At 39.1% G+C, this 21,847-nt stretch overlaps 1 protein-coding gene across 23 annotated transcripts in view; it reads right to left on the bottom strand.

Moving 5' to 3' along the window:
• Positions 1-18,148, bottom strand: part of FREM1 (FRAS1 related extracellular matrix 1) — a 185,180-nt gene extending 167,032 nt beyond the window's left edge. For 10 of the 23 annotated variants that reach the window (XR_014821338.1, XR_014821315.1, XR_014821306.1 and 7 more), the window contains exon 1: positions 17,657-18,148. The gene's annotated coding sequence lies outside the window, so the exon portion shown is untranslated. Of the gene's footprint in view, positions 1-3,671; positions 3,826-17,656 lie in introns of all 23 variants that reach the window. The other 13 variants (XR_014821316.1, XR_014821332.1, XM_021063531.2 and 10 more) reach the window with 4 other exon arrangements.
• Between the last annotated feature and the right edge of the window lie 3,699 nt (positions 18,149-21,847).

Raw genomic sequence — 21,847 nt, 5'->3', positions numbered from 1 at the left:
TTTTATTCATGGGTTTATCTTTATGCTTCTCCCCATCTTGCTGCCCAGACTGAGGATGCCATGTTGTACATAAGACACAAAACTACACCATGGGCTACCACAGCCGTGAGCTAGGAGCCTGGGTACCTGTAAGTTACCACGCAGAGTATGTAAACTTCTTTCCTGATTAACCCACTGTTATTTGGGGTTTATTTTGCTACTCATGACTGGACTTTACACTGTTAATAACCACTTCATTCTTTAAGCTTGCCTATTAATTTCATTTGGTCACTAATCAGCTAAATATTGTAACCTCTTACCTAATGGTATATGTGGCAATGGCTGTTCTCATAGTAAGTCCTTAATCAGGAAATAAGGTCAAAGACCAAGATTCTAATGTTCATCTCCCAGGAAGAGACAAGACAGAAAGAAAAGGAAATCTATTTCTCTAGCTTCCTGTGCCACAATGGTGTGAGAAGTGAGGACCTGAATCTCAGGGTCTAGGTTATAACCTTGATTTTCATGAACATCCATCCATTTCCTTTTTCAAAAATGGGGCTCTTCATTCTGAGTCTTCCAGTTTCCCCATCAGACCAAATGAAAGAATCCATGTGGAAATATTTTCTAAATGAAAAAGTGCTATATAAAGGTAATGTTAAGATTACAAAATATATAAAAGGAATAAGAGAGTAAAGCCTGTCTCAAGAAAAACAGATTAGCAGGACTTTGTCCTGGGTAAAATCAACAGAATTAGATTCAGTAAAAGCCAAATAAAGTATGTTTTATTGATACTTGAATTTTCTCTTTTTCTTCCTTATAGTCCTAATACAGGCAGTAGTAGTAAAAGACTGAATTCTAATATTTCAGAAACAACCTGAAGCAACACTGATGGGAGGCGAAGAGCACAGAGGAACAATTTCCAGGAGTTCTTGCTATGGCACAATGGGTTAAGAATCCAAATGCAGCAGCTTGGGTCACTGCAGAGGCACAGGTTGGGTCCCTGGCCTGAGAATTTCCACATGCCATGGGCATAGCCAAAAAAGAAAGAAACAAAAAAAGAGTATTCTGGTATTAGCAGATGCAACTATTCTATACAGAATGGAGAAACAACAAGGTACTACTGCATAGTACAGGGAACTATGTTCAATATCCTGTAATAAACTATAATGGAAAAGAATATGAAAACAAATATTATATAATGTAAGTATACATATATATATACACATATATGATTGAATCACTTTGCTGTACAGCAGAAACTAACACATTATAAATCAATTATATTTCACTGTCACTGTATGCAGATGACATGATACTACACATAGAAAACCCTAAGAACTCCACACAGAACTACTTGAACTAATCAACAAATTCAGAAAGGTAGCATGATATAAGATTAACACTCAGAAATCAGTCACATTTCTATATACTAACAATGAAATATTAGAAAAGGAATACAAAAATGCAATACCTTTCAAAATTGCACCCCCAAAAATCAAATACCTGGGAATACACCTGACCAAGGAGGTGAAAGACTTATATGCTGAGATCTATAAAACCTTAATCAAGGAAATTAAAGAGGATTCAAACAAATGGAAAGATATTCCATGCTCCTGGGTTGGAAAAATTAATATTGTGAATATGGACATACAAAGTAATCTACAGACTCAATGCAATCCCTATCAAATTACCCAGGACATTTTTCACAGAACTAGAACAAACAATCCAAAAATTTACATGGAACCACAAAAGATGCAGAATTACCAAAGCAATCCTGAGGAACAAAAACCAAGCAGGAGGCATAACTCTCCCAGACTTCAGGCAATATTACAGAGCCACAGTCATCAAGACAGTGTGGTACTGGTACCAAAACAGACAGATAGACCAATGGAGCAGAATAGAGAACCAGAAATAAACCCAGACACCTACAGTCAATTAATCTTCAACAAAGGAGGCAAGAATATAAAATGAGGAAAAGACAGTCTTTTCAGCAAGTGATGCTGGGAAAACTGGAAAGCCACACATAAATCAATGAAACTGGAACACACCCTCACACCATGCACAAAAATAAACTCAAAATGGCTTAAAGACCTAAATATAAGACAAGTACACCATCAAACTCCTGGAAGAGAACACAGGCAAAACATTCTCTGACATCAACCTTACAAATGTTTCCTAGGTCAGTCTCCCAAAGCAACAGAAATAAAAGCAAAAATAAACCAATGGGACCTAATCAAACTGACAAGCTTTTGCACAGCAAAGGAAACCATAAAAAAAAAAAAAAAGACAACTTACAGAATGGGAGAAAATAGTTTCAAATGATGCAACTGACAGGGGTTTAATCTCTAAAATATACAAACAACTTACAGAACTCAACAGCAAAAAAGCCAACAGTTCAATGGAAAAATGGGCAAAAGACCTAAATAGACATTTATCCAAAGAAGATAGACAGATGGCCAACAAGCACAGGAAAAAATGCTCAATATCCCTGATTGTTAGAGAAATGCAAATCAAAACTACTAGGAGGTAGCACCCCACACAAGTCACAATGGCCATCATTAATAAGCCCACAAATAACAAATGCTGGAGAGGGTGTGGAGAAAAGAGAACCTTCCTGCACTGTTGGTGGGAATGTAAATATGGAAAACAGTATGGAGGTACCTTAGAAAACTATATATAGAACTACCATATGACCCAGCAATCCCACTCTTGGGCATATATCCAGCCAAAACTTTCCTTAAAAAAGACTCATGTACCCGCATGTTCATTGCAGCTCTATTCACAATAGCCAAGACATGGAAACAACCTAAATGTCTACTGACAGATGAATGGATTAAGAACACGTGGTATATATACACAATGGAATACTACTCAGCCATAAAAAGAACTACATAATGCCATTTGCAGCAACGTGGATGGAACTAGAGACTCTCATACTAAGTGAAGTAAGTCAGAAAGAGAAAGACAAATACCATATGATTTCATTTATATCTGGCATCTGATATAAGGCACAAATGAACCTTTCCACAGAAAAGAAAATTATGGACATGGAGAACAGACTTGTGGTTGCCAAGAGGGAGGGGTAGGGACTGGGAGGGACTGGGAATTTAGGGTTAATAGATGCAAACTATTGCCTTCGTAATGGATAAGCAATGGGACCCTGCTGTATAGCACTGGGAACTATGTCTGGTCACATGTGATGGAGCACAGTAATGTGAGAAAAAAGAATGTATACATGTATGTGTGACCATGTCACTTTGCTGTTCAGTAGAAAATTGATAGAACACAGTAAATCAGCTATAGGAAAAAATTATAAAAATAAAAATATAAATATAAATCAATTATTTCAATAAAATTATTTTTTAAAGAGTGTAATTTGTGTTTTATTTACATTCTAATTTTGCTCTTGCATTTTCTTCTCTTGGTGTCAGGAAACATCAAGTATGTAGACATTCCATGGAAAATATTACTCTGATTTTTGACTTAAAGAAGGTGGAGGGGAGGGAAAAGAGAAAAGGATACAGATGAACAGAGATGGAAAAGACAAATAAATAAATAAATAAATAAAACAAAAGAAACAAAACCTACACAGAACAATAGTAAAGAAAATCAGGATTCTGAATCAAACATGACTTCATAAATAATAATGGGTCTTTTACCTCCACCAAATAAAATGATAGTAATTGTCTCACCTGTGTTATAAAATTTCAGTCCAGAGGCAACCAACATTTTCTTGACAACACCCTAAGGGAAACCTAATACATCTTGAGAACTCCATTTTCTTGATCCCAAAGTAGGGCCAAGTCAGATCCTCAGAATCCTTTGGTCCACAGCTTGCTCTGATCACTGATATGGGCATACACAGAGTCAGCAGAACCAGGAGGAGGATTTGGAAAGAGAAGTAGAAAGTTAGCCAGGTTCTACAAGGGAGCTTGTAAGCTAACTGACTTTTAGCCACATGGGACTTAATTTGATTCTGCAGTGGAAACAAAGCCTGTCTGTGCCTGCTTGTGTGATTCAGCTGCTTCTCAGCATTTCACAACCCTCATGTCACCGTGCAAATCAGTTATGCTCTAACAGACCATTTCCCATCCTTGCCTTTTTTCTTCATGTGGAAACCATGTATTCTCAGGATATCTGTACAAGCCAACAAAACTGTGAAAAGACATTTTGGAAAGTGGAAATCCACCCTGCTTTGAGTTCTTCCTTATCAAAATTCAAAAGGGTTTCTTTACCCAGACGCTCTTTCTTAGTAAATTTCTTGAACAGAAGAAAAAGATTTAGTAACATTTCATTTGGTTGAGGAGAAATGTGAGCTGGTATTTCTTTCACAATTACACATTCAGTTTAACTAAAGGAGGATGTATTCTCCATGTTGATATAAACACGATACGCCTGCCACTTATCTGACATAATCTGAGCACAACAAAGAAAAAATGGATCCCAGCTGTCCTTCCAGGCTTTCTCTGCAATGGAATCTCTTGATGGTCAATGTTAATGATGAGCCCTGAAGAGAATCATGTTTTACTATTGCTCTTCTGTGGAATTTTGCCATGGTAGCTTCATCACACAGGGGAAGCACCTTCTCCTTCCCATGCCCAACACAGATATCAAGATATCAATAATCAGAATTCCCATCATGGCTCAGCAGTAATGAACCCAACTAGTATCCATGAGGACGTGGGTTCAGTCCCTGGCCTCGCTCAGTGGGTCGGGGATCCGGCATCGCCATAAACTATGGTGTAGTTGGCAGCTACAGATCCAATTTGACCCCTGGCTTGGGAACTTCCACAAGGCCCTAAAAGGATCAAAAAAAAAAAAGAGAGATATCAATAATCTAGCATAGCCTTGTGTTGGCTGGCTTTGCTGTTTGCAGGACTTCTATTGGCAGGATAAACTTCTCCTCAGTAGAAATTATTACCAATCAACTAAAGATGATGTAAACAACTAAAACTTTTTATCTTCCCTGTGCTTGGAGCTATTACTTCATTACTCACAGCTTTAGCCCCTACTAGTACCCTGGAGTCTTCAAGAAAGAAAATAAACTAATAGAGAAGTGGCATAGTGGGTAAAAAATAGCCAACTCAGGATCAATCCATTCCCAGCCACTCAAACACTGTGAGATTTTTATATCTTTGACTAGAATGATGAGAAAGCCAGTGAAGAATTTCTGATCTTGTACTCCATGTTAAAACCTTTTTTTTTTTTTTTTTTTTTGTAATTTTTACAGCCACATCTGCAGCATATGGAAGTTTCCAGGCTAGGGGCTGAATCAGAGCTGCAGCTGAGGCCACAGCCACAGCCACAGCCATGCCAGATCTGAGCCACATCTGTGACCTACACCACAGCTTGCAGCAACGTTGGATTGTTAACCCGCTGAGCCAGGCCAGGGATTGAATCCACATCCACAGAGATAACATCAAGTCCTTAACCCACTGAGCCACAAAGAGAACCCCTATATTAAAGTCTTGAAAATGCCAGTCAGAAGGAACATAGAAGCCATCATGGAATTCCTTATAATAAATTTTTTAAATCATGATTTTCACTCAGACTAATTTCCAAAGTAATTCATATAAATCAAAATGTAAACATTTCAAGCATAAATTCATAGCTGAGTGTAATTATCCATAAAACAACAAATGACTCCAAATCAAATGTGACATAAATTGATTCACATAGGGGCAATGACCTGGAAATCAGGAGAAATGTACCCCAAGGGAAGAACTAACTGACTAAATTCAGAGAAAGTGATGGCTCCCTCTCCCCTCCCAATCCCCATCCTCCTTCTTCTCTTTCTTTTCAATGTTTGTTTTTGTTTTGGCCACGCCCGGGGCATACAGAAGTTCCTAGGCCAGGGATCAAACTGGAGCCATAGCAGCAACCTGAGCTGCAGTAGTGACAATGCAGGACCCTTTCCCCACTGAGCCACCAGGGAACTCTGAGGATCTCTTCTTTGTGTTGTACTTAATGAAATTGCAACTTAGAATTTACCAAGAACTTTAGGTCCACCACCTCCTGTGACCTTCCTTCCCTGAGAGAAAAGTCTAATCACTCCTTGCCATAAGCAATGAAGAGTCTTAGACTGGTAGAGGGCAGAGCCGGAGGCAGCAGAGTCTGGGAGAAGCAGACCTCTGGCATCCTGGGGAAGTGCTCTGTCCCCCTCTAGCCTGACCATCACATTCTATTTCCATTTCGAACCACACTACAAAAGCAGCCCTGGGAAGACAGGGACACAAGCAGGGTTCAAGAAGCCTATAACCTCTTAGGCAGTTTTAGTTGTGCAATAACCCCACAAGGTTGGAGAATCCCTGGTGATCTTTACACACAGTGAATTTGCTTAGATAGGGAGAATAGAATTGTAAAGAACTTGTGACTTCTAAGATTTTTTTCTTAATAATTTTTAGAGCAGTCATCTCTCTGTATCCAGGGGTTGGTTCCAAGATCACTTCCAACCCTGAACCATCACCCTCAGGACACCAAACTCCAGGATGATACACAAGTCCTTTATATAAAGTGGCATAGTACTGAGGCAGAATAATAACTCAGGTAGTCAGTGTAGGAGCAGGGCTTCGATGGATTCTTTGATATGGCTGTTAATTAACATTTGTGGTTTAAGGGCTCCAGGGAGTAACATCCCCACAGGCCTTGTTTACTATAGGAAGTGTACCTATGCCCACATGGACCTTATTCTCTAACCCACTCCTCAACTGATAGAAAAGGAATGAGAGAAATGGTGACTCAGTCTACAGGAAGAGAAAGGCAAAGAAACCATAAAACTTATGGGACATGTCCACCTCTAAGATCCCTATTGGACAAGGACTGATATAGGTAACTGGGCAAGGCCAATGGGAGAAAACCACATCTTTCTGGACCCCACGTTGGTACCCCCCCATCCCATCTTTAAGGGATAAAACCCCCTATAGGACAATAGAGAGAGGGCCTCTTCTCCCCACTCCCAGCTGTCCTGGCAGCTATTTGCTTTCCTGTAATAAACACTGCTTGCTTGCTGCCTGTGTGTTCTCAAAGTTCATTCTTCAGCTGCGTGAACAAGAGCCCAGATTCTGGTACATCTTTCATCTTTTAACCTATGCACATCCTCCCATATACTTTAAATCATCTCTAGATTACTACAATGCCTAATACAATGTAAACGCTATGTAAAAGGTTGTAAGTACAATGTAAATACTGTGTAAATAGCTGCCAGTACCCACAAATTCAAGTTTTGCTCCTCAAAATTTTCTAGAATTTTTTTTCAATATTTTGGATCCGTAGTTGGCTGACTCCATGTATGTGGAATGCACAGATATGGAAAGCTGACTGTATCTTCCTTTCCTCATTTTTTGACTATAAGTATTTTTACTTACTACATACAAGCCCTGGACTATATTCTTCACGTTTGTTTTCATTTATTTCTCACAACAAACCTACAGTTTCTACTATTATTCTGATTTTACAGCTAAAGAAACAGTGACTTAAGGAATTGACATCACAAACACAATTAAACCTAACATTTACTAAGTACTTACTGTGGATTAGGAATTGTTCAAATACATATTGCAGACATTATCTTGCTTAATTCCTATTATGGTTTTACTAGGTAGATAGTGACTTTATGGATTTGGAAAAGAGGTTAAATTACTTGCCTAAGATTTTTAGCTTGACTCTGGAATCTGGGTCCTTGGGATTGTAACCCATTTATGCCCCGACCTGTGCCCTTAACTGCTTTATTATACTGTTTTACATTATAACAAAACCTTAGACTCTGAAATTGCTTCTCTCTAGGGTCTTTTTCCTAAAATATGCAAACCCTTAACTTCCTTTGTGGCCCTAACAGCAAATGATGGCTGTTGTAGAAGTTAAAGTTTCACTGAAGGCAATGTTCTCTTAAGTAGCTGTTACTTTAAGAGCATGTAATTAAGGAAGTTACCCTGTCTACCAAAACCCTAGTGTTCAAACTCCTTACACCACAAGCACAGTTTAAAGGCCTCAAGGCAAACAGTCCACCACTTCAGAATTCCAGGCTATTAAATCAATAAAATATGTGTTGATTTTGTTTATAACATTCTGCTTCCTTCATTCTGCAATTTTTCCTAAAATGTAATCTAAATCATAGATGTGTGGTTTAGGAGAAAACTTAGAAATCAACTAATCCATAGCATTCATTTTATTTATCAATTTATTTGCTTTTTCTGAAAATCACTTCTTTTTATGTGTATAAAATAAATGCATGCTCATTAACTAAAAGATAAACATATAAAAGCACAAAGAAAAGGAAAATACTTTCCCAACACACAAAGAAAATGCCCTAAGGTTTTCCTAAGTATATATATGTACATACGGTATGTAAACTATTTTTTTTTTTTTCGTCTTTTGTCTTTTTAGGGCCCCACCCAGGGCATATAGTCCTTATGGATGCCAGTCAGATTGTTTCCTCTGAGCCACAACTGGAACTCTGACTTTTTATTATTTTTAATGACTGTTAATTATTTGCATTTTCTCTTCTAGAAGCCCCTTTATTTTATAGCAGAAAGGAAGTCCCATGGCAGTTGAGTGACTGCACCAATGTTGAAATACCTCCCAAGGCCCAAGATGGAGCTGCTCCTTCTCAGGTTGCCATATGAGCAAAGCAAAACCTACATAACTTCCATGTCCCTGCAAATGCTCTGCTTAACCAGAAGCACAGTATATTTAACCAGCCAGTCCCCAAACACCAAGCCAATTCTGGGCCTTCTCACCCCAAATAAGGTTGACTTTGGCAACCCAACCCCAGCCAATCGGATATTTTCTACTTGATTGACCTTTGTACTTTATTTTATAACAGCTTCTTGCCTTCTGCCCTATTTTGCTGTTTTTTGAAAGTAGACTATCCACTCCATGAAAAGTTTGTATCACCTAAACTGTGGTCTTTAATCACTTTTTTAACACCAAGATTATGTTTACAGTAACCTGGAAACCGAGCCTGGCCTATAACCATAGTTCTCCTGAGATCCAAACCAGTGCAGTTTCCACTGTCCCATTCAGCTTATTTAAACCACAGATGCTCACTTCAGAAATAGCCTTTGAAGTATTTCCTTTCAGGTCTCATGAAGCACTGACTGACAGAGTCATAGAGTTATGGAGAGAAAGCCTCCCTCAGGCTGTACCATAAGCCCAAGGTTGCAAAGATGGATCTTTGACTACCACAACACTCATTATGTTTCCCTTCTTAGATTTTTCAACACTTCCATGTCTATCTTGCTGATAAAGACCACATTTTGCAAACTGTGTTTTTTAAAACGCACATTTTGGAGATATTAGAAGTTTTCCACAAAAGTCTTCTGTGTTCAAATCAAATATATGCGAAGCACAGGATTGCCAAAATCTCCTTTCAAAGATTTACAATGAGCTTATTAAAGGCTCTCAGAAGTCATACAGAAAGAAAACCTTTAAGCCCAAAGTTTGCAAATTTATAGGAAATCTTTTTTAAAAATTTAAAAAACCCAGGTTCTTTGAGAAATCATTCAAGAGACACTAGGTCACAGAATTAAAATGATTGATATATAAAATGGCCACATGGTATCTACAAAATTTCTGGTCATACCTGATAAATCCATACTTTATGAATCTATGCCAGAAGTCCAAATTCCAGGCTACTCTTTGGAAACCAGACATCCGGCCTTTCTCTGTTATGATCTTCTACTAAAACTACCTTCAAAGGTAGGGGAAAAAAAAAAAAAAAACTGGTTGCAGAGGGCAAAGATATTGTACTTGATATATAGTTCTGTTTTAAATGAGTGTTAAAGCTTTTTAAGTTATCAAAGGTATTTCCTTGAAGATTAGAAAGTGGCCATAATTTATGTTTATTTTCATTTTAGCCAGAGGGGTCTATATCATACAAATTTTGACAACAGCTTGCTTTAATTGAATAACTTAGAATGAAAACCACTCTCTCAGGGAGTTCCCATTGTGGCTCAAGGGGTTACAAACCCAACTAGTATCCATGAGGATGCAGGTTTGATCCCTGGCCTCCCTCAGTGGGTTAAGGATCTGGTGTTGTTGTGAGCTGTGGTGTAGGTTCACAGATGTGGCTCAGATCGCACATTGCTATGGCTGTGGCATAGACCAGCAGCTGCTGCTCTAATTCATCCCCTACCCTGGGAACCTCCATGTGCCACAGGTGTAGCCCTAAAAAGCAACAAAAAAAAAAATAGAGAAAAGAAAACCACTCGCTCATTCAATAAAGATAATTATACCTGTTCTTCATTTGGGACTTACCATGGATATGTACCCTAACTAATATCTAGGACCTTCCCAACTAGAAGATTCACAGGAAGGGAAAAGTTAGAATGTGATAGAAACTAGTGGTAGCACAAAATTTTACTGGTTAAAATTTGTGTTAATATCCTTTATTTTCAATTTTATTGCCTTTCTAACAATTTTGCTAAATCAAGAAGCCACTGCCTTGTGTCTGTACATCTGACAAAAATGCACTTCCCAGGAATGGCCCTCCCAGCTAGGCTGTCAGGAAGGTTCCTTCCTTGACTCTCTGTCTGGAGCCATTCATCCCGTCTCCCTCTCCTCTTCCCCATCCCTCTCCCAGTCACCTCCAACTGGGTCTTGCTTTCAAACTCTGCCTGGTGCTAGTCGTGTAGTGAATCTTCAAAGACAAGGTACATATATAGTAGCAACAAATTTTTTTACTCGTAGGACTAATATTTTGCCATGCTATTTTTTCCACAGTATGATATTTTAAGATGTAACAGAAATGAACCTTTGGATTTAGGCAGGAAGTAATACAGCTCTCAAAAATCTTTACTTGCAAAGCCATTACTGATCAGATTAGAAAGAAATTTGAGGTTACCTGCTTGACCATCTCCTGCAAAGTAGAAATATTCAAACCTTCTGGTCTCTAATTAAAAAAACTCTCCTATCACTTCAAAGTCCAATTGTCCTTTGTGTTCCTAATGGAACAATTATTTCCTATCAATTCTGTAATGAAACAATGGCCATTATCTCACCCCTCTTATTAACATGGTCTTGAACCTTCTTGATCTTGTCCATCGGAGCCCATCTCACTTTCTCCGGTCTTCCTCTCGAAATAAACAATTTGGTTTTATCACTTATTGTGGCTTTTTTTACTCAGTAACAAAAAAAAGATCAATTTTTTTTGGGGGGGGGGGAGAGTCAACTCTTTTTTAAGTAAAATTTTTTCTCTTTTTATATAAAGAGAAAGCTGGACAAAATCGCATGACATTTATGGTATACTCCTCAGTCACACATCCCTTTGGAGGCAGACCTCAATTAAGCCCTTGAACTAAGGATAAACACTCTGTCTAAGCTATTCACTTTTCAAAGACTTGAGTGTTTAGAAAGAATATCAGTCTGGAATATAAATGTGTTACTTAAACTTTCTCCGCCTTGCTCTCATCATCTTATGGGGGGATTCATAATACTGACTTCACAAGATTGCTGTAAAGATAGTTTTTGTCGTTGATTTTAATGAATAGAGAAGGGTAACTGCCCTCACATAGGCACATATGCTCCTTACTGTGTGTCATTATCTTAAAGTCTTAAGTCTCAGTCTTAAAAAGTCTGAAAAGTCTTGGCCTTGAAAGGCTAAAGTCTTAAGACTTAGGCCTTAAATTCCTAATTTCAGAACACTTTGGGCATCAAGCAAGCAGTTCAGATGGGATGCCTATAAATACAGGGCTGTCCATGGCAGCAAGTTACTGGGCACTGCCGTATGATAGAGGACCCCAACAGCTCACACAGTTGAGGCAAATCTACAGTGGGAAGGGACACACAAGGATCCCAAAGTCCTCCTACCAATGCATCCCATAGCATGCAGTTTCCACGCACTATAAGGCCTTCACATCAAAGTAACTTACAACACCACAGACCAGAAATGTCACTTTATGGGGAGTAAATAAAGACTCACAGTTCCCAGTAAAGCAATCAGCAATGATCAATGAGTGGAAGCCACATTGCGTACAAATGGTACACAAGGCACACTGCTCCCTCCCAACCCAAAGAGTCAGATCAGCACCTCGTGGGCTTTATGGTCAAATAAGAAAGACAAAATGAGTTCTACCTGGAGTTTTTGAAAGTACAAAGGTAGTCCTGCTTCAAGAAGTTTCCCTGTCAGTCCATCCTGAGGGCAAACTCTAAATCTAGCATAGGATATATTAACTTTTAAATGTGGGTGTATGCGGCTACATGTTCTATTCTATTTTCTTAGGATGCCATAATGTCTAAAGAATTTGGAACATCAGCTGTTTGTGCCAGGATTTGGTGGCATGGTGTTACAGGCTGAATTTTGTTCCTTTAAAGACATAGGAGGGTACAGAGGGAAGACCAAGTGAAGACACAAACAACCCATCTGCCATGAATGCCTTTCCCCCACTCCCACCCACCACCCCATCTGGATAAATTCTACCCATCTTTCAAGTCCCCACCTTCTAGACCAGGGTAATCTGCTTGCATATTTACTTGCACTGCATCCTGCAGTCCCACCTTCTAAGCAATGCACATCTACAGACATTTAACTGTTTATTTGTAATCATTTGAAACATCTGCACAGAGGACTCTTAAATGCATATTACTGAAGAGCCAATCTGAAGATGCTACACACAGTATAATTACTACATGACATTCTGAAACAGGCAAAACTATGGAGACAGTGAAATAACGTCAGGGGAGGAGCAGGAGAATAACAGGTGGAGCACAGAGGATTTGAGGGGGAGTTAAAACACTCTGTATGATACTGTAAAGACAGACACATGTCAGTATACATTTGTCCAAACCTACAGAATGTACAATACCAAGAGAGAACTGTAATGTAAACTGTGGACTTGAGGCAATGTCAATGTGTCAACGAAGGTTCATCAATCATAACAAATGTTCTACTCTCAATGGGGGATGTTGCTAACAGGGAGGCTATGCATGTGTGGGGGCAGGAGATACATGGGAAATCTCTGGACCTTCCCTTCAATTTTGCTGTGAACCTAAAACTGCTCTTAAAAAATACTTTTTAAAAATTCTAAAAGATCAAAGTGAAAAAGATAAAACTGTATTAATAGAAAACAGGTCAGAAAAAAAAATTTTTTTAAATAAAACACATCTGCCTTCTACCTTAGCCTGCAAGCTTCTTGAAGATAACAACCATGATTGTTCTGTTCACTCAAGTATCTCCAGTCCTGATCATTCTTGGCTCAGAGAAGTTCAATGAATATCAATTGAGAGACTGATTTACCCCATGTAAAACATTGCACTTATAAGAAAAACTCACAGAAGAGTTAGAAAGACAGAGATAGAGATGTAGATGGAGAAGAAGAGGGAGGGAATGGGAAAGAGAGGGAGAGAGAGGGAGGGAGAAGGAGGGAGAGCATACCTTATGTTTGAATAGCTCTGTCTTTCCATTTAGTGACAGCTCACAGGCTGACCAGGGGGCAGTTTCAGAGTTTCAAAATCTCCAACAAACACCTCCCCCTGAGGGTAGCCTGCTTGCTACAGCGCAGCAAAATCCCAAGAGAAACAAAATGATTTCTCTCCTCATGTATTTATTTCAAATGACTATAAAAGCCTTCCATTCTGAAGGGCCAAGAAGAAAAGGACATAATGATTTTCACAACACCTGTGCTGTCTCCCCAGAAATCACTTTGGGAGTCTATGAGCTCACAGGTCTGCTTCATCTTTCTACTTAATCTGGAAGAAGGAATCAAGGGAGAACCAGGCAGATGCCCAGAGTTAAAGGCGAAGGAAGTGGTGGATTGAGATCCACTCTGCCCAATCCATGAGGCCTGGAACAAAGCTCTACTTCTCATTTCCCTTGTCTTTTCACCTACACATGGAGTGGCTGGCCACATGTTTGATTCTTTCCACGCTTTGCACCTGTTCACCCTCTCCTAAAGAAGAAATATGTATTGAGAACTTATGATATGTACCATCCTGGGGGCTTTTTCCAAATCTGTTTTAACCCTTCCAAACACCTGGTAAGGTAAGTATCCATATATTTGTTTTACTCCTGAGGAAACTGGCTAAGTCAATTTCAACATCAGGGAACCAAAGAACATCGTTGCTTAGAATGGAATCCAACTGAAATTTATTCAAAGGCCATTGTCATTTTCTACGATACCACTTTGATTGACTATTTGGGCTCCCTATCAAAAGTATGTTTTGGTTTCAAAACAGTCATTAATGCTTATTTGATAAACTATTTCATCCTACCATGTTATAACAAAAGGGGAGATTTATATAAAACAGAATCAAAGTACTGCTTTTATGTTGTTGCTGTGTTGTTCCAAGGAGGAGAATCATTTTTACAGGAAAAAACAAAATCTGGGCATGAAAGGGGTTTGAGAGGAAATAATCCAACAACTTTTAAACATTTGGATAAATCCTCAGGGAAGATTTTGATCCTTTCTGAAATCTTCCTAACCACTCAATGATTTGGGATGATAATTTACAAAATGAAGAATTTTTTTGTGCTAACAAGAAATGCAGAATTTGAATGGAAATACCATGACAGTGAATGTGACCTCATGAGAGAAAATAATCCTGGTGTATTCATTTTAAGAGTAGAATTCAAGGAGCATCTGTAAGTACCAAGCAGCTGATAACGCCTGATAGGATACAGATATGGGATCCCAGGGAGGCGGTCCACCAATGGAGGGATGAGGAGCATTGTAAGTCCTGGAATGTAATCTGCCTCCATCTCTGAGGAAGCCAGAGAGGAAGGTTTCAAGGATAAAGCTGAGAGTGAAGAGTGACATATCATCTCAGCAGCCTTTGATGATGCACCAAAGGAGTATTTTGACATCTTATCAACAACTCCATAAATAGGGAAGGATCAAAGTGACACCAGAGTCTATTTTGCCATCTCCATTAAACTTACCAATGAGAGGCCAAGAACATTTGTCAAAAATATCCTAACTTTGCAAGATCCCTGTATTCTACCTTCCAGTGAATAACTTCCCACCCAAACACAGTATCTTCAGATAGCTAGAGGTGAAGTTTGTCAGAAAAACACAAGATTACCGCTGTATTCTGATTTTCTTATCTTGATGGCCGATAGAACCCTTTGAAACGTTGCACCAGACACTGCAGTATGAGAAACTACAGTACAGACAAAATGCAAGATTTCATTAGGGAGTTGTTTTGTCTTTTTTTTCCTCCAGCCCCTCAAAGGTCTCTGTTTGAGCCTCTCAGCTAGTAGCACAAAAGCTATTAAATCACTTGAATGAAAGGGTCAGAGAGCAAGCTGTGCAAGTATGGAAGCCAGCAAGCTCTGTTGAGACCACCCAGCACTCCAAAGAGGGAGCAACACCAGATTCAGACAAGATAAGAGGCTGTCATCCTAGGTAACCTGGCCCAGGGAAACAGCCTCTCTAGAAAGTTACAGGACTCCATTGTGAGAAATGCCTGTGTGCTCTGAAAAGGTGGCATTTGTCCACCTCACAGGACCCGTGGTCTAGGTTCTTCGTGAGAGAAAAAAAATTTTAAAGATACTTTGAATGACTGTAAGAAGAACAGTAAGCTAAATCTTTAGGCCTGTTGTCCAAGCAAACACTAAAAAGCTCTCATTCTCCCATATCTATGTTTAGAAGACAGAGCCATATCCATCAATGTCAGAATATCAGAGCTAAAAAGATACCCAAACTCATTTAGTTCCACCCTTTTGTTTTACTGATGGAGGAAGTAAAGTTTAGAGAGACCATGTGGTTCATCCAAGCTTGGTTAGTGACAGCCACAATATGAAACACCATGAAGAATATTTCTCTATCCATATGACACACACTGATCTTTCTGCATCCCTGGCACAGCAGGGAGCCTGGCATGTAGCAGGTACCTAGAAATATTTGGAACAAGCCGAGGGGAAAAAAGGAAGAGAGGCTGATGCCCACATCTTATTTTCTCTTCCCTGTAAAATGCAATGCCATTGCATTCTTACTTTTATATACTGTCAAATGAGGACCTCACCATGATGGAGGAATCATTTCCTATTTCTCCCAACTCCTGGGGGTGGATCCAATCAAAACAAAGTTTCTAGGAATTATACTGCTCTTGAAGAGTCCCAAGAAATAATCCAGCTCCGTTCAACCCAATTCAGCCTAACCTGTCCCCAGAAGAACGTCCCCAGGAGGTGGATAAAGAATTAAGAACAGCCTTGGCTTTAAAGTTTCCAAGATACACATAGCTTGGCCATGCAGAGCAGGTCAGACTGCAGAGCCCAACACATGGAATCAGGGGACATGGCACTCAGGTATATTTCCCAGACTCCCTTTCCCACTCTTGGGAATGGAAAGCCAGGATGGAAAAGGGAGGAAAAAAAAAAAAAAAAATGAGTTTGTTAGGAGAGCTGGTTAAAAGTCCTGGCTTGTCAGCCAAGCATGTAAAACCATGCTGCATGTCACTTGTGTTCAACATCAGTTCAAACCCAAGTTTTTCATTTAGATATGAGGTTTAACATTAACCAAGGACATGACAAGAATGTAGTTGCCAAGGACAATGTAAGGCAGTGCTTATCCAAGTGTGATCTCATCTGCATCAGAATCACCAGGGTAAATGCCCAGCCTCACTCCAAGTCTAAAATCCTTTTGGGGGAGTGGCCTAGGTACCTGCCTTACACCAAGCAGTCAGATAGTTCTTATGCACATGGAGTTTTGAGAATCCCTGAAGGAAAGACCAAAGATAGTTAGCATTATCCTAGACTTATGCTGAAGGCAATTTTCTCAAATGAAGTCAAGGGACTAAGAAGCAAAGCTTCAAGGTTTAACCAGAGCTGGATGTGGTGGTTATCAGTTTTCCAGAGCAGAAACATGGAAAGCATCTACATCTCTACTGCTGGTCTGTGAAGCAGTCCTGAAGAGGTTAATCTCTCCAGTAAGATTCCCAAGTCATAAACTTCAACCAACCTCCGGAAATGCTCTGTTTAAGCTTTGTAATTCACACCACACAGTAAGACTGAGCACAATAGTTTTGTTTTGTTTTTTGGGTTTTTGCTTTTGTTTTTGTTTTAAGTAGAACCAAAAGTGAAATGCCTTGAAAATTATTTCTGGGATCCAGATGACAACCAAAAGGAACTATTTACTGCCACACCAAAATCACTGGACCAAATATGGGTATTGAGAAGAAAGAGCTTGAAAATCAGTTTAAAACTTCAGAACAATATGGGGTTTTTTTTGCCCCTCCAACACTAGCTCTCATCCTCATAAAAACAAAAGCCCTGCTTTTAAAAAATATATCCAAATATAACTAAAGTAAAGAGAAAGAATTCCCAGATCACCCTGTCTAAAGTTCTTTAATGTTATACCATAAGGATATTACCTATTTTGCTAATTTTTGCATCTTTTCTCTTTCCCATTACATTTAGCTGAAAAAACACATTCTGATTTGGGGGGAGGAAATTACAGAACGTAAAAATGTTTATTTCATTGGTGAATGCAATTGGGGGTGGATTCAGAACAGAGTTAGAAATTTGTGTTACTTAATAAAGAGCCTCCCATTTGGGGTAAATGACTTTTTAACAATGCAAGTTGCCACCTTCTGAGTTCACAGAGAATTAAAGTTTTGCAAGCAGACACTATATACCTTCTGCATCATTTCTTGGAGTTAATGTTACCACACAAACAACCTCTGGGGCATTCTGACAGAACATTCACAGTAAAGAGGAGAGGAAATACATAAAGCAGATACTTACAGGTAGTGGTTTTCCTTGCCAAGCCAAAAAGCTAGAAACCCTTGGCCAGCGGGCGGGAGAAGAGTCACTGACCCGGTAATCTCTGGTTTAAAGGGCTCTGAGAGGAAGGGGGAGGAAAAACAGCCCAGGGAGGGAAAGAGAGCTGAAATTCCAGTCTTTCAGGTCAGCTGAGTTTTAGCTTTCTTTGTACTAAAAATCCATTAACCCACCCAACAAGAAAATACAGCACTGAAGTTCACATACACACTCCACTGTCTTTGCTGGTCTTCTCCAAGGCTCCAGCTGCTACGGCTTTGAAAACTTCCCGATTGCCAAGGATTAGGACTCCCTGGGAGAAGGGCATGCTAAAGGATGCCTGCAACTGTTTGCAGGGAGCCCGACCTCCCTGGCAGCAAGCCACTGCTCTCCAGTCCCTTCTGATGGCTGGGTCCACAGGGACAAAATCGAGCTTTTGTTAATAAGGCTGGTTGCGTCTCCTCCTGGTCTCTCCCCAGCTTTGCTTCCCACTATTAGTTATGTTCTAACTGCTCCACCACTGGCTGAGCTGATGCTGCCTCTCCCGCCCACAGCGCACAGGCACACGTGCTCACCCAGGCACACACATGGCACACACACACACATACATGCAATCACCCAGACACACCACATAGAGGCATCCACATGCGTGCATGCACACATACCCACACACAGACAAATACATCCACAGGCATACACACACATTCACACATTCTCACACCCATGAGTGTGCAAATACACCCCCCCACCCCACCCCACCCCCACACACAAGTGCACACACACACATGCTCACACCCACCCACAGACATACACAACTTTTTTCCTTCAAACTCTTCAAACACACACCCTCCCCCAATACTTTCTTAGAACAAATTCCCATCCTGAAGGGTTTTTATTCAAATTCCAACAAGATGCCCAGCATTCAGAGGGGAAGAGGAAGGGGGCCTGGCCCCTTTGAACTTTGGTCACCGCCTTTAAAGGAAAAGTAGAGCTTCTTGGGGGCTGTTTTTAAGTGCTACCTAATTTTTTTTCAGGTTATAAGATTTTTCATGTGTTTGGTTCTTTTAAAAAAATCTACACAAATTCCACTGATCTCATTTTATTTGCGTATAGTTTATGACCCCACTAATTCAACTTGATCACAGGTCAAGAAATGTCCTCTCAACAGATATTCATTTAGTTCAACTGGTCAGGATTTAATGGGTGGGTGAAAATCTGGTTACTTAACAAATGCAAAATAAAATACTTTGCTGTATTTTGGCATTCCCATCATGGCTCAGGGGTTAACGAACCTGACTAGTATCCATGAGGACTCGGGTTTGATCCCTTGCCTCACTCAGTGGGTTAAGGATCTGGCATTGCTGTGCCTGTGGTGTAGGCCACCAGATACAACTCTGATTGGACCCCTAACCTGGGAACCTCCATGTGCCGTGGATGCAGCCCTAAAAAGACAAAAAGATAAAAAATAAGATAAAATAGGATAAAATAAATAAAATAAAATACTTTGCTGTATTTCATCTCCACTGGAAAAGAATAATAATGGCATAGTATCTGGGCTAAGTTTTAAATTGACATCAAAGAGAAGTTGGAGTATTATCTCACTTTGGCAGAAATATTTATATTGAGACACGACTGGTTATTCTAAACCTAAGCCAAAAGTACCAGGTACCATAAATCCAATTCACCCTCGACTGTCATTTCCCTTCATAAGGTCACTACATATTACCCTCTCTTTTGGAAGCAATGAGGGGAAGAAAGGGGCAGAAACTTATGTGAAGAAGGAATAAAGAAAAGAAAGCAATAAAAAAGGAATTTTTAAAAGAGAGTAAAACAATTATTTTATTTTAAAACATGCTTTATGGATACTTTAGCAATGAAAGGCACATATACACTTATTCCAAGTCAGCAGAAATTTGAAGTCTTCAAGAATCTCTTGATTCACTCCATTTGCTCTGAGAATAAATAGGTGAAACTTCTCCAAGAACCACTAAGCTCTTTATAGGTAAACAAATACCATTTACTAAACACAATTATTAGTAAACAAAATATAGTGAGACAATGTAAGATTCATAAACTAATCTTGAAAAAGAAAGCCTTAATGATAACAATTAGGAAATACAGGATAACAGATAATTTTGTTCTCAGACTAAATTGAAAAACTTCCTAGTGTGTGAATATCTCACATGCAAAGAAATAAAGATAATTCTAGAAGCTATTTGTTGAGATTTGAAACTCATTTGATAAAGGAATGATAGTAGGTAGTTGCACTGATGTGCTTCTGCTAACATCTGAGCTAAATAAAGTTTTTCTATAAACAGAAAAAAATGCTTTATACCACTGCTATGGGAAAAAAATACCTTATGCATTCTAAGCAAAAAAATATCAAAAACAGAGATTGCAACATATTTCAAAATATCTGCAGGAAATGTAATTTTTATTAAGTTAATTATATACATGATGCTTGGCCTAACTTTGTGCTAAACATATGCTAGAATAAACGGAGTTAGATTAGCCAAAGTATCTGGAAATCTGAAGTACCTGCTGTTACAAATAAGTCAGTCTTTTATATCTTCCACAAATGGATAAGGGCTATTGAAATAACATTGTTATCATCTCTAATATACTACTCTCTGAACAAGCTGAAATGCAACACCAGAATGTCTTAAAGAAGTTAGCTTAAGAAACAACAAAGAATTCTCCCCCTAAAAACTTGGGCTGTTGAAAAACATGCTAAAATAAAACATGTTTTAAATAAATAACTCTATTTCTAACCATAGGGTAGGGGCAATAAGAAAAATATAAAATGTCATGTGTTGGGGATTACCATACCTTTTCATATAATAAACATATAGGATTTTTGTTGAATTGTCATGGAATATAGCATTCCCTAAGAAGCACAGCCAATACCTTCACCAAAAACCCATATAAAACAACAATCTGGGGAGTTCCTGTTATGGTTCAGTGGGTTAAGAACCCAACTAGTATCTATGAGGATGTGGGTCCGATCCCTGGCCTCACTCAGTGGATTAAAGTATCCAGTGTTGCCGCAAACTATGGTGTAGGTCACAGATGTGGCTCGGATCTAGCTGTGGCCAGCAGCTGCAGCTCAGATTCCACCCTTAGCCTGGGAACTTCCATATGCTGCGGGTGCAACCCGAAAAAGAAAAAAGAAAAAAAAAAACAATTAGGAGGGTGCCTATTAAGTGGTGCTGATGGCACTAAGTACAGAGGTGTTATCCACTGCACTGTGAAGATGGTTTTCCACTGAATCTACAAAACCCAATGGCTATGGGAAGCAATGCTGCAACAACAACAACAAAGAAATCTTGTAAATGAGGATGCTGGAAGACTGTGCCCTGAAAGGAGAGTCACTGCAGGGGAGCCTTTTCCAAACACAATGTACACACCCAGCAATATAGCTAGTAATGACAAGGAAATCTTTTTCCCAGCACTTTATGTCTGAGGCCAGTGGTACAGCTGGAGAGCTGAAAGAATGAAAGATTCAGGTCCTTTCATTTTATGAGGGCTGATATTCAAATCATGTTCTTCCCTGAATCTGTTTGAGAAAATATTGTCCATTCTCCACATTCAAGGCTATTGCTTGTAGAAAAGGAAACTTTAAGACTCAAAGTTCTACTCGTCACATTATCAATTCTACATCTGTCCACTAAATTCAGGTGGGAAATTAGAATAAACTGACTCATTCCATTTTTCTCATTAATAATTAACTTGAACACAGCTTCAAATGCTAGCATTAAAGAAAACAGACATTAGGATTTCTGCACACACATTAAAAACATGAAACAATAATCAGGAATCTCCATCTTTTACAGAAAAGGGAGAAAATGCACCAAAGGCAGCATAAACAATTTAATTTAAAATTGTTTACATTTCAACTATCTTTGTGAGGTTTAGGAGTGATTTGGTCTTTCAAAGCTTAGCACCAAGAAAAATTTTATCTTTCTAAATAAAATACAAGGAGTTGGGAGTCTTTGCTTATTGATTCTGGCAAAACCTAACTCCAACTCTCTCAAAAAACAATGCATTTTGCATCATTAAAAATCAAAATGAAAGCAATTTTTACATTAAAAAATATGGCAACTTAGTCCAAGCAGAATACGCTGAAAGTAACAAAACATACCCATAGGCAAAAGATGCTTTTCTCATTTTAGGAGT

Source organism: Sus scrofa, chromosome 1, assembly GCF_054392235.1.
Source record: "Sus scrofa isolate SSC_HxYL_T2T_F1_AM1 chromosome 1, Sscrofa_HxYL_maternal_Yorkshire_Landrace_v2.0, whole genome shotgun sequence".
NCBI lineage: Eukaryota > Metazoa > Chordata > Mammalia > Artiodactyla > Suidae > Sus > Sus scrofa.
The sequence above is the reverse complement of the archived record's forward strand: the minus strand, read 5'-3'. Positions and strand labels throughout refer to the sequence as shown.